This window comes from Dipodomys merriami, unplaced genomic scaffold (genome assembly GCF_024711535.1).
Source record: "Dipodomys merriami isolate MVZ:Mamm:240054 unplaced genomic scaffold, mDipMer1.0.p SCAF_613, whole genome shotgun sequence".
Lineage (NCBI taxonomy): Eukaryota > Metazoa > Chordata > Mammalia > Rodentia > Heteromyidae > Dipodomys > Dipodomys merriami.
Genome location: NW_027206195.1, coordinates 23,110 through 36,362, shown reverse-complemented (window position 1 = coordinate 36,362; position 13,253 = coordinate 23,110). Strand labels below are relative to the sequence as shown.

The following is a 13,253-nucleotide window of genomic DNA, read 5'->3' as shown; positions in this document are numbered from 1 at the left end:
CACACACACTTATGTAATATATATATAATATACACACTGAAACAAACTCCAAAGGAACCATTTTCTTAATTTGTCTTTTCATTTTCTGATGACTCTGTATTCATTACGTCATATATGGTGTATATATGTGCACAGCTGTGGGAAGGTGCGGGTAGGGTATAGAATCAATGGAAAATGGGTGAACAAGTGCAGCAGCAGAGCCTACTGGCTGCACTGAATATTGATGAAAGTGAACCAAGCAACTCACATGGAAAAGGTAGGAGGGAGGGAATGTGAGAGAATGAGAGAACAGAAGATACTATGCAAAAGGAAATGTACTTTTTACCTGATGTATGTATGTATCCCACTGTATATCGCCTCTAAAACAACAAAGTAATTTAAAAAAGAAGCTGATGACCAGGATAGTTCATGCCTATAATTTCAGCAAGAGGGAGGCCGAGGCAGGTATATCTCACGTTTGAAGCCAGTCTGGGCTAAACAAATAGCAAAACCCTGCCAGCATTGCCTCCCCTCCTAAAAAGGAAAATAGTCATAGAAAAACTAAAACTATTCACAGCATGAGCTGGGAGAAAGAAATAAACTTTAGAGACAAAATCTTGGGTTTTGGTCTCTGCTCTATTAATAGCTTTGTGATCTTGTGAATCAGTAGGCAGTTTTGAGTATCAATCTCTTTATCTATAAAGGGGGATAACTGTTCTATGATCCTAATGAGGAAGGTTAGATGGTATATATAAAGAACCAACACCCACCTTTAAAGCCCTCTCATGGTCCATATGTACTATCTAAAACACAGGCCACTTCATTTTTTTTTTTTTTTTGCCAGTCCTGGATCTTGAACTCAGAGCCTGGGCACTGTCCCTGAGTTTCTTTTGCTCATAGTTAGCACTCTACCATGTGAACCACAGCACCACTGCTGGCCTTTTCTATTTATGTGGTACTGAGGAATCGAACCCAGGGCTTCATGCATGCTAGGCAAGCACTCTACCACTAAACCTCATTCCCAGCCCACAGGCCACTTCTGACTGAGGTAAAATGTGGCCATTTCTACAAAGCTGCTAAGAGAGCACAGGATAGTTGAAAAGGTTAGTATAGCACATTACACATCCACCTGGTACACTGTGATAACACTGAGTAAAGTCAGAGATGGCACAATAAGAAAGCAAGTAGACAGTCACGATTTCTAAAATTTAGTTATATTTAGATTCAACTGGGATATTTTCTTTTTTTTTTTTTTTTTTTTTTTTTGTGTCGGTCGTGGGGCTTGAACTCTGGGCCTGGGCACTGTCCCTCAGCTCTTCAGTTCAAGGCGAGCGCTCTACCACTTGAGCTATAGCACCACTTCCGGTTTTCTGGTGGTTTATTTGAGATAGGAGTCTCACGGTCTCTCCTGCCCGGGCTGGCTTTGAACCGCGATCCTCAGATCTCAGCCTCCTCAATAGCTAGGATTACAGGCGTGAGCCACCAGCGCCCGGCTTTTTTTTTTTTTTTTTTTTAAATGCAGGGGCAACATCATATTCCCAAGCCCAAGTTTACTGTGTTAAGGGGCCAAGGAATCTACCACCTAAGTAACTTCTTGATGATGTAGTTGGAGATGATCTGTTTTATCTGTTTTCTGAAGAACTGTGAACTTACCTCTTTCTCTCTTTTTTTGGGTCAGTCCTGGGCTTGAACTCTGAGCCTGGGTGCTTCCCTCAGCTCTTCAGTTCAAGGTTAGCACTCTACCACTTGAGCCACATCACCATTTCCGGTTTTCTGGTAGTTTTATTGGAGATAAGAATCTCACATACTTTAATATGTCAGCCCGGGCTGACTTTGAACCTCAATTCTCGATCTCAGCCTCCTGAATAGCTAGGATTACAGATGTGAGCCACTGGCACCTGGATTCTTTCTCTTTTAACAGAGAAAGAAATTGAGGCCCAGAGACTGCAGATGTGAAGTTCAGAGGCAAGTAGCTGAGTGGCAGGGCCAAAAGCAGAACAGGCTGTATATCTCTGTCCTTCAGTACATTCTTCTAAATAAAACAAAGGGCTAGAACCCACAGCCATTACTTATACAATTGCATGTGAAAGTAAAGAAACTGAAAAAGGCTATGAAATTATTAACTATATATATATATTTTTTTTAATTGTGAAAATACCGTACAGAGGGGTTACAATTACCTGGGCAATTACTGGTTACAATTACCTTATTAAGCATTGTTGCCTCCTCCTTTGTTTCCCCTTCCCATCCCTTCCCATTCCCCCCCCCCACACACACAAAGTTGTAAAGTTCATTTTTCAACATAACCTCTTATATATCTCATTGCTGCAATGGGTCCACTTGTATCCCTATTTAAACAATTTGATAATAACTATATTAAACAGAGGCTAAAATTAACTTCAGTTTGAATAAAGGGTAACTCATTTCAAAAAATGTGGTTCAAGGTACCTGCCCAAATGGCTTATTTGCTTTGGGAACTGAACACAGGCTGTGCCAAACAAATTTGATTAAGAATGAAAAGTGTTAACATTGTACAACATAAGAAGGTGAAACATTCAACTTCCTGGAACCACTTGGTAAAGGCCAGAATTATGTACACACTATATATGTACAACCACTGGTGTGGATGGACAATGGCTTCTGTTCTACCCTCAATGACTTTTATCTGAGTGATAGATAAATAAGTAGAGAACTATACCAGTTCCTACTCCCCTCCTTCGCCTCCCCCATCTGTAGACACATATTCCCTCTTGTTCCTACAGAGCTGCTGCTCCCCATCCATCTCCAGTCAGTCCCTCAATGGGTCCCACTTTTCTTACCAATAAAGCATTGTCCTATCAGTTCTCGCCCTTTACTCAAAACTAGGTCCTCCCCCTAGATCATTTCCATTAGCATATAAACATGCTACAAAATCTGTTATGGAAGGGGAGCACTGGGATATAGTTCAGTGGTATTAGAGCACTTGCCTAACAGTGCCCTGGGTTTGATCCCCATACCACAAAACTTAGCCCTCAATTACATCAACTTCCAAATAGCAGCTCATTTCTTTGAACTATTTCTTTTTTCTTTTTTTTTTTTTTGTTGGTCCTGGGCTTGAACTCTGGGCCTGAGCGCTGTCCCTCAGCTCTTCAGCTCAAGTTAGCGCTCTACCACTTGAGCTACAGCACCATTTCCGGTTTCCTGGTGGTTTACTGGAGATAAGAGTTTCATGGACTTTCTTGCCCAGGCTAGCTTTTTTTTTTGGGGGGGGGGGGGGCGGTCCGGTTGTGGGGCCTGAACTCTGGGCCTGGGCGCTGTCCCTCAGCTCTTCAGCTCAAGGCTAGTTAGTGCTCTACCACTTGAGCCACAGCGCCACTTCCGGCTTTTTTCTTTTTGCTTATGTGGTGCTGAGGAATCGAACCCAGGGCCTCATGCATGCAAAGCAAGCACTCTACCACTGAGCCACCTTCCCAGCCCCCTAGGCTAGCTTTGAACCGTAATCCTCAGATTTCAGCCTCCTGAGTAGCTAGGATTTCAGGCGTGAGCCACCGGCGCCCAGCTTCTTTGAACTTCTTTACAGCGAAATACCTCTAAATTAAAAATGTGTTGTTTAAGATGTTCTTTTTTTTTTTTTTTTTTTTTTTGTCAGTTGTGAGGCCTGAACTCTGGGCCTGAACGCTGTCCCTCAGCTCTTCATCTCAAGGCTAGTGCTCTACCACTTGAGCTACAGCACCACTTCCAGCTTTTTCTGCTTATGTGATGCTGAAGAATCAAACCGAGGGCCTCATGCATGCAAGGCAAGCACTCTACCACTGAGACACCTTCCTAGCCCTGTTTAAACTGTCTTTACACCTCTCTCTCTCTCTCTCTCTCTTTTGGTGCTGGTGCTGGGACTTGAACTCAGGGCCCCACACACTTGCTTGGCTTTTTCCCCAGGCATTCTATTACTTTGAGCTACACTTCGATTTGTAACTTTGCTGGCTAACTGGAGGTAAAAGTTTCACATATTGGCCTGCTGGGGCTGGCCTTGAAACCCCATCCTCAGATCTCAACCTCCTGAGCAGTTAGAATTACAGGTATGAGCTACCAGCACCCAGCTCCATTTTATTTTTTGTTGATCCTAAGGCTTGAACTTTAGGCCTGGGCACTGTCCCTGAGCTCTTTTGATCAAGGTTAGCACACTACCACTTGAGCCATAACACCAATTCCAGCTTTTTCTGTGATTTAATTGGAGATAAAGAGATTCAAGGACTCTGCTATGCAGGCTGGCTTCAAATCTATCCTCGGATCTCAGCCTCCTAAATAGGTAGGACTACAGGCATGAAGCCTGTAGCTATTTAAAAAAAACAAAACAAAACACATTCCAGGTCTGGAATGTGGCTTAGTGGTAGAGTGCTTGCCTAGCATTCGTGAAGCCCTGGGTTCAATTTCTCTGTACCACATAAATAGTAAAGGCCAGAAGTGGTAGAGCGCTAGCCTTGAGCACACAGAGGCTCAGGGACAGAGCTACAGGCCCTGAGTTCAAGCCTCAGGACTGGCAAAAACAAAAACAAAAAAAACTTAAAACTATTCCAATAGGTTTTTTTTTTTTTTTTTGGGGTCCGGTCGTGAGGCCTTGAACTATGGGCCTGGGCGCTGTCCCTTAACTCTTCAGCTCAAGGCTAGCGCTCTACCACTTGAGCCACAGCGCCATTTCCGGCTTTTTTCTTTTTGCTTATGTGGTGCTGAGGAATCGAACCCAGGGCCTCAGGCATGCAAGGCAAGCGCTCTACCACTGAGCTATCTTCCCAGCCCTCCAATAGGTTTTTATCACTCATCTACTATGCTCATCTTAGTAAATCTAAGGCAGTTCTCAGCTCTCATGTGATGACCTCTTAGCTACAAATGACATAGTTGATCATGTCCTCTTCTACTGGAAACACTTTCCAAGTACTATGTATCCCAGATGTCACACTGTTTCTGTTCTACCTTAGATGTACCTTTTCTGGTCTCCTGAACTCCAAATGGAGTCCCCTGGACTTAAGTCTTTAGATGTCTTCTCTATCTTCACTCAATCCCTTGGTCATTTAAATCCATCTAGAGATGCTTAATGATCCCTAAATTGTGTCTCTGGCCTATAAGTTTCCTCTGAATTCCAGGTACCTACTTGCCCACCTAGGCATTTTAAACTTACTCATGTTTCTTCCCTTTTACGGTGGTACTGAGATTTGAAATCTGGGCCTCAAGCTCAAACTTCACGTGTCAAACAGAATTTTTTACCTTTCCTGCCCATGGCCTTCCATCTCCATTAATGACAAGTGTACCTTTTCAAAGACTTGGGAGGCTGAGATCTGAGAATCATGGTTCAGTGCCAACCCAGACAAGACAAAATGGTACAAAGATGAACACGAGAAGAGTTATTTTTAACTCCTCTCCTTTCATTCTATACCTAACCATGGGCAAATATCTTTGGCTCTCAAATTTTTTCTTCTCTTCCTATTGACACCTAGTTCAAGTTGTCACCTCCACCTCTACACCACCTTCCTACACAGGCTCTTCTCTGAAATCTGTCTTGTCATTTCACTTAAACAATACAGCAAAGTCCTCACAATGTCCAGAAGATTACACATAAATGATACTGCAGGGGGCTGGGAAGGTGGCTCAGTGGTAGAGTGCTTGCCTTGCAAGCATGAGGCCCTGGGTTCTATTCCTCAGCACCACATAAACAGAAAAAGCCAGAAGTGGTGCTGTGGCTCCAGTGGTAGAGAGCTAGCCTTGAGCTGAAGAGCTGAGGGGCAGCGCCCAGACCCAGAGTTCAGGCCCCATGACCGGCAAAAAATAAAAATAAAAAATAAATAAAAAATGATACTGCAGGTGGTTTTTCGTTTTTTTTTTTTTTTTTTAGGTTGTGGGGCTTGAACTCTGGGCCTGGGTGCTGTCCCTGAACTCTTCAGCTCAAGGGAAGCGCTCTACCACTTGAGCCACAACACCACTTTCAGTTTTCTGGTGGTTAATTGGACATAAGAGTCTCACATACTGGAGCTGGGAAGGTGGCTCAGTGGTAGAGCGCATGCCTTGCATGCCAGAGGCCCTGGGTTTGATTCCTCAGCACCACATAAGCAAAAAAAGAAAAAAGCTGGAAGTGGCGCTGTGGCTCAAGTGGTAGAACGCTAGCCTTGAGCTGAAGAGCTGAGGGACAGCGCCCAGGCCCAGAGTTCAGGCGCCATGACTGGACCCAAAAAACAACAACAACAACAACAAAAAAAGAGTCTCACATACTTTCCTGCCCGGGCTGGCTTTGAACTGAGATCCTCAGATCTCAGCTTCCTGAGTAGCTAGGATTACAGGTGTGAGCCACCAGTACTGGCTTGAAGGTAGTTCTTTGTCCCATATAATCTGTTTACTTGCTGTAGACACACTGAATTCCTCACAGGATCTCTTCACTATGACAAGCACACTCCCACCTCTGGGCCTGTGCACTCCTCATCCTTTGTCAAGTCTTTGTTCTGCCCACCTTCTCCATGGTCCCTTAGTTATGATTCCCCTATTATAACCTCCCTAATCATGCTGTAGCTTTTCCACAGCATTTATCACTATTTAACATTTTTTTTCTTTTTTTAACATTATTATTATTATTATTATAAGTAGTTGTACAAAGAAGTTCCGATTCTACAAAACAGTATATGAATACAAGGTGTCTGACAACATTGTCACCCATCGCTCCTAACCCATCCCTTCTCTCACTTTTCTTTTCTTTGTTCTTTTTAATTGAGATTAGGTGATTACATAAATTTCACATATTTCACAGCATTGTGGAATAGTGATACTTAAAGTCGCAAACACATTTTAACCTTCACAAGGCAAATTATCTTTATCATAGTCTACAAAGTTTATGAATTCTATGAGCTTCGACAATACAATTATTTCTTCCACATCAGGTGATGTTTACATTTCTTTCCTTTGCTTAGTGTAAGCTGTTCCCTCTTTCCCTCTCATTCCGCCCTTCTCATCACTGCCTTTGGATTGCTTAGTTCTTTTTCTTCTATGTCCAGTGCAGCTGATGGGGCCCCTTTGTTGTGTGTTGTTCTGTTTCCCATTTATTCTGCGTCCTCCTCCTGGCTTCCCTCTGTTGCACGCACGCGCGCACACACACACACACACACACACACGTTCAAGAACATGGAGTCATTTAGCAATGATATGACAAAATGGTGGCTGTCCTTTGTTACTATTTAACATTCTATATTACATATTTTGATTAGTTTTTCTGAGACAAGGTCTTGCTATTTAGCCCATGCTAATTTCTAATTTGAACCCGCTAGCCTCCTGCTTCAGCCTTTTGAGTATCAGAATTATAGGTATTTGACACCACATCCAGCTTATTTATCTTTCTTTTCTCTATCTGGTACTGCAGTTTGAACTCAGGGCCACACTACATTTGTCATTTTTAATCTCTGTTTTCCCTTATTTGATTGTGATCTCCATTAAGGCTGGTATTTTTGTCTGTCACTAACTCATATATGGCCAACATAAGAACAATACTGTAAGTAAGCAATCTAAGTATTTGTTGCAGAAACAAGTATAGGGTGAGGGCAGTTTAACCGCACAGAAAGCAGGACAATGCTATGTCAAGGTAGTCAAGGTTTTTTTTTTTGTTATTTTGTTTTTTTTTTTTTTAGGTCTGGTCGTGGGGCCTGAACTCTGGGCCTGGGTGCTGTCCCTCAGCTCTTCAGCTCAAGGCTAGCGCTCTACCACTTGAGCCACAGCGCCACTTCCGGCTTTTTTCTTTTTGCTTATGTGGTGCTAAGGAATCGAACCGAGGGCCTCAGGCATGCAAGGCAAGCGCCCTACAACAGAGCCACCTTCCCAGCCCTCAAGGTTTCTTTTAATGCCAAACTCTAACAACAACTAGTTAACTGTGAAATTACTATTTAACTGCTTCATGGGGATCAAAATCAAACTTCTCTCTGGTTTATTCTCCACTTCAGCACATGGTATCACCCTCTATCTCACACACAAGCCTAAAATACATCTGTCCTGATTGGTCTTATCTCTGATCCCGTATCAATCCATCAACAAGTTTTGGTAACTTTTAGTTTAAAAATGCAGCTCAAGCATATATATCTATTGCTTTTTATCTCTGCTCATTCATATGACTTAATCTAACTTGCCAGTCTCTCACTTCTTATTTTCAGTTTGAGAGTTCTCTCTGCTTTACTTAGTTGCCTTCCTTGATTTCCTAAACAGCAGCAAAGGTGTTCTTTAAAATATAAACCCTACATTTATATATCTCAAACTATTTTTGTTATTTTTTTTGTTTTTGTTGCTGGCTGTGGGGCTTAAAGTCAGGGTCCAGGTATTGTCCCTGAGTGCTTTTACTCAAGTCTAGATTCTGATACTTTGAACCACAGCACCACTTCCATTTTTTGTTTTTTTTTTTCCTAGAAGTTAATTGAGGTAAGCGTAAGGTCTGTGTAGACCTTACAATAAGAGTCTCAAAGACTTTCCTGCCTGAGCTGGCTTTGAACCCAGATTCTCAGCTCTCAGCCCTATGAGTAGATAGGATTATAGGCATAAGAAAGCCAGCAGTGCCCCAGCTATCTTTATTACCCTTAGGTATTTGTACAAAGGGTTTCAATTCAACATGTCAGCTTGTCAGCACAATGCATCTTGGTCAAGATCACTCCCTTCATCATTCTTTCCCAATTTCTCCTAACTCCACTCATCAATTTACTGGTTCAGTTTTCACATATGTATATTGATTACGACTACACCAGCCCATGCTTCCTCTCACCATTCATCTGCCTTTCCCCTTTGACCTCATTCCCCCCGTAACACGTGCTCTACCCACACTCTTGCTCATTAATCTGTATCCACAAAAGTCTGTTTTCAGCTCCTCCCATTTGTCCTTGTTGCCCAGGGTCTCTCTATTATTTAATGCCACTCACTACCTCCAGTCCTTATCTGTTAGGCCTTCGGAGGGGAAAAAAGTCTGTTTAAAGTAGCTCTGGTCCCTTTGTACAACTACTTAATGATTTTTTTTTTTTTTTTTTTGGTCCAGTCGTGGGGCCTGAACTCTGGGCCTGGGCACTGTCCCTCAGCTCTTCAGCTTAAGTGCTCTACCACTTGAGCCACAGCGCCACTTCTGGTTTTCTCTTTTTGCTTATGTGGTGCTGAGGAATCAAACCCAGGGCCTCAGGCATGCAAGGCAAGCGCTCTACCACTGAGCCACCTTCCCAGCCCATTAACGATTTTTTTGAGAAGAAAAAAAGCAGCTTTAATGTTTGCTTGCTTATTTTTCCATTTCTTTACTTTTACAATAAGCTCCCTAAGAAGTTCTTATCTCTGGAAATGTCTCAGAAATACTAACTGTAGCTATCCACTATCCATTACCCCTTCACTTCCAAAGGGAATACTTCTTTTTTTTTTTTGCCAGTCATGGGGCCTGAACTCTGGGCCTGGGCGCTGTCCCTCAGCTCTTCAGCTCAAGGTTAGTGCTCTACCACTGGAGCCAAGCACCACTTCCAGCTTTTTCTGCTTATGTGGTGCTGAGGAATCGAACCCAGGGCCTCATGCATGCAAGGCAAGCACTGTACCACTGAGCCACCTTCCCAGCCCTTGCGAAACTCTTATCTTCAATTAACCACCAAAAGCTGGAAGTGGGGCTGGGAAGGTGGCTCAGTGGTACAATGCTTGCCTTGCACGCATTAGGCCCTGGGTCCGATTCCTTAGCACCACATAAGCAAAAAATAAAAGCTAGAAGTGGTGCTATGGCTCAAGTGGTAGAGTGCTAGCCTTGAGCTAAAGAGCTGAGGGACAGCGCCCAGGCCCAGAGCTCAGGCCCCATGACGGACAGGAAAAAAAAAAAAAGCTGGAAGTGGAACTGTGGCTCAAATGGTAGCCTACCAGCCTTGAGCAAACAAAGCTCAGGGACAGCACTCAGGCCCTGAGTTAAAGTCCCAAGATTGGAGCACGTGCACACACACACACACACGTGTGTGGACACATACACACCAGATTTCTATCGTTTAAGTCACCTAGTCTATGATATTTTGTTATGCCCAGCTTCAGCTAAAGTACCAACCAAAACTAAAATGTTCTAGGCTCCTGATGATATAACCAAATACACAAGTAAAAAAGACATCCACTAAACTAACATTCTCTACCAAGACCCCACTCCTAACCCCATTGCCTGCTCCAGCCTCTTACTCTCCCAACAGCTCTGCTTTTTTGTTTCCTTCCTTGAGATGCTGGAGACTGAACGTAAGGCCCTGCTTGTGGTAGGCAGGGGCTCTACCAGTGAGTACATTCCTAGCCTAACAGCTACTTTTTTTTTTTTGGCCAGTCCTGGGGCTTGATCTCAGGACCTGGGCACTCTGTCCCTGAGCTTCTTTTGCTCAAGGCTAGTACTCTACCACTTGAGCCACAGTGCCATTTCTGGCTTTTTCTGTTGATGTGGTACTGAGGAATTGAACCCAGGGCTTCATGCATGCTAGGCAAGCACTTGACCACTAAGCCACATTCTCAGCCCAAGAGCTACACTTTTGAAGACTAACCTAATCTGAAAAGTTCTAAAGCCCAGAGTGTTTGTACAAAAAAGAGCAACACTCATGCCCAATTACCCAGGGTGAAAGTACTTGGCTGTTACAAAACAGTGCTAGTATTTTGTGACCAGAACAATCAAGGCTGCTCCAAATGGAGTTATTACTTGCACATGCTCACTTGCTACAAGACTGTCTCAAAGGAGAAGGTGGCACCCTCCTCTCAGCTACTACCCAACCCACCTAGCTCCCAGCACTAAAATGAGCAGGTGACTCAGGCACACCAACACCCACAAACAACTGAGTTTTGTTCGGAAATTCACTGGTGTTTTAGTTAGGAAGCAACTTTGGTCAGGACTCATGACAGCATACAGAAACAATCCCCCAGGGAAACTTCCCACGGGATTTCTGCCTGAAGCAGAATCTCACAGGATTCTTTATTGTTTTTTTTAAAGCTGACATTTGGGAAAGTTCAGTTTTCTCTCCTCTACAACTAGGCTCTAACTGGATTAGGGTTTGACAATAAACTAGATTCTTTTTGAGAAAATCTGCTAGAAAATGACTTAAAAGATTAGGAGACATGGCTCAAGTGCTACAATATCTGCTTGCCTGTCTGTCTAGCAGTTCTGAGGCCCCAAGTTCAAACCCTAGGACCTGCACAAAAATAAAAATAAAAAAATAGCCAGGTGCTGTTTGCTCACACCTGTAATCCTAACTACTCAGAAGGCTGTGATTTGAGGATCGTGGTTTAAAGGCAGCTGGGGCAGGAAAAGTCCTGAGATTCTTATATCCAATTAACCACCAGAGAACTGGAAGTGGTGCTGTGGCTCAAGTGGTAGAGAGCTTGTCTTGAGCTAAAGAGCTGAGGGACAATGCCCAGGCCTAGAATTCAAGCCCCACAACCGACTAAATAAATAAATAACTTAAGTAGTTCGCAGCAGGCTAGAAAAGTCCCAAAGCCACAGCTCCATTTGCAACCCCACGTACAATGACCATGCACAAGACAGAAAGGAAGCAGTACAGGTGCCACAGAACATTGAGACAGATGCTCACATTGAGAAAATTTTCACATTTTATGACTTTTGCCTCCAGATATGAAGCAACATGCATTAGGCACAACAGAGATGAAGGGCCCAAAAGGGAGACTACCCAAAGTATAAAACACTGAGGCATTATGATCTATAAGATCATAATTTTATGGCTCTATAATCCAAGCCACTCGGGTGGAAATCTGTTTTTGTTTTTTGTAGTCATGGGGCTTGAACTCACCTGGGCACTGTCCCTGCGCTCTTCAGCTCAAGGCGAGCGCTCTACCATTTGAGCCACAGTGGCACTTCCAGTTTTCTAGTGGTTTATTGGAAATAAGAGTATCATGGACTTTCCTGCCCAGGCTGGCTTTGAACCATGATCCTCAGATCTCAGCCTCCTGAGTAGCTAGGATTACTGGCATGAGCCACCGGTGCCCAGCTGGAATAGAAATCTGAATGATAATAGTTCAAGGCCACCCAGGCAAAAGTCAGTGAGACTCTCGTCTCAATAAACAAGCCAAGTATGGTGATTCATGACTGTAATACTAGCTACAAGGGAAATACAGGTAGGAAAACCACAGTCCAAAACCAACCCAAGCTAAAGTATGAGCCTCTACCTGAAAAAGGTCTAGAGGTGTGGACCAAATGTAGAGTGCTTGCCTAGAAAGCACACAAGCCTGTTCAAATACCAGCATACACAAACATACATTCTCTTACATTTTTTCCTACTTTCTTTTTGGTGGCGGGGGGGGGGGTTGAGGGGGTTTGTGCAGATCTTGGGGCTAGAACTCAGGGTCTGGGTGCTGTCCTTGAGCTTTTTTGCTCAAGGCTAGTACTTCACCAGTAGAATCACAGCTCCACTTCTGGCTTTTTTTCTTAGCTCAGACTTTTCTAAAAGGCAAGTCCCACCTAGTCATCAAAGCAGAATCAAGGCCTAAACAAACAAGAAATGGCTTCCAAGGAAAACCAGTTCTCCCTAGTCTTACAACTGAGTTTCAAAGCCAAAAGCAGAATGTTTGGGGAAAGCTTGCAAGCAAGAACACAACACATAAAAACTTAAGAGGACTCAATTTCTTCTTTGCACTAGCCCCTCCACTCTTACAGCTGTTATTTCAAACTGTCCTGTCTTGAGGAAGAAAGTAAAACCCTGTGCTTTAATTTAAAACCTACTTCTAAAAGGTTAACATAAAGAAAAAGAGAATCTAGTTTTCTTCAGCCAGAACTCTGACACAGTGGGACAGAGCAGAAGTGTAACTCCTATGGAATCTTCCCACACTTCTGAGTTGTTAGGAGTGACTAGCAGAGGCATGTCTTATACACTCCCCAGATATCTGAGCTGGCAAGAACAAAAGATATTCAGCGACCTTAGCCTGGGACAATAGCAACTGTCAGTTGACTACAGTTCTCACGACTCTGTGTTCTACTGTTACCTAAACTTCATTCCAAACAGCACGTCACACCTGCATTAGAACTTGAGAAAACCATACAGACGAATTCACATAGTAACATAGTGGTTTGGGCATGACACCAATACTAATAGTAAAGTGTGTGTGTTTGTGTATGTATATGTGTAAGTGTATACATATATATATATACACACACACACACATATATATGTATTTTTTAATGCAAAAGACTTACACAAGCATACTTTTTTAAAGCATTTACAAAGAAGATTTGAAAAGACCTGGGGCTCCAGTAACCAACACTTGAAATCAACGCCAAAAATGAACAAAGTAGTTTCCAT

At 43.2% G+C, this 13,253-nt stretch overlaps 1 protein-coding gene across 1 annotated transcript in view; it reads right to left on the bottom strand.

The window, feature by feature from the left end:
* LOC138814805 (F-box only protein 42-like) overlaps window positions 1-13,253 on the bottom strand; it is a 48,374-nt gene that overhangs the window by 21,844 nt on the left and 13,277 nt on the right. The window lies entirely within an intron of this gene.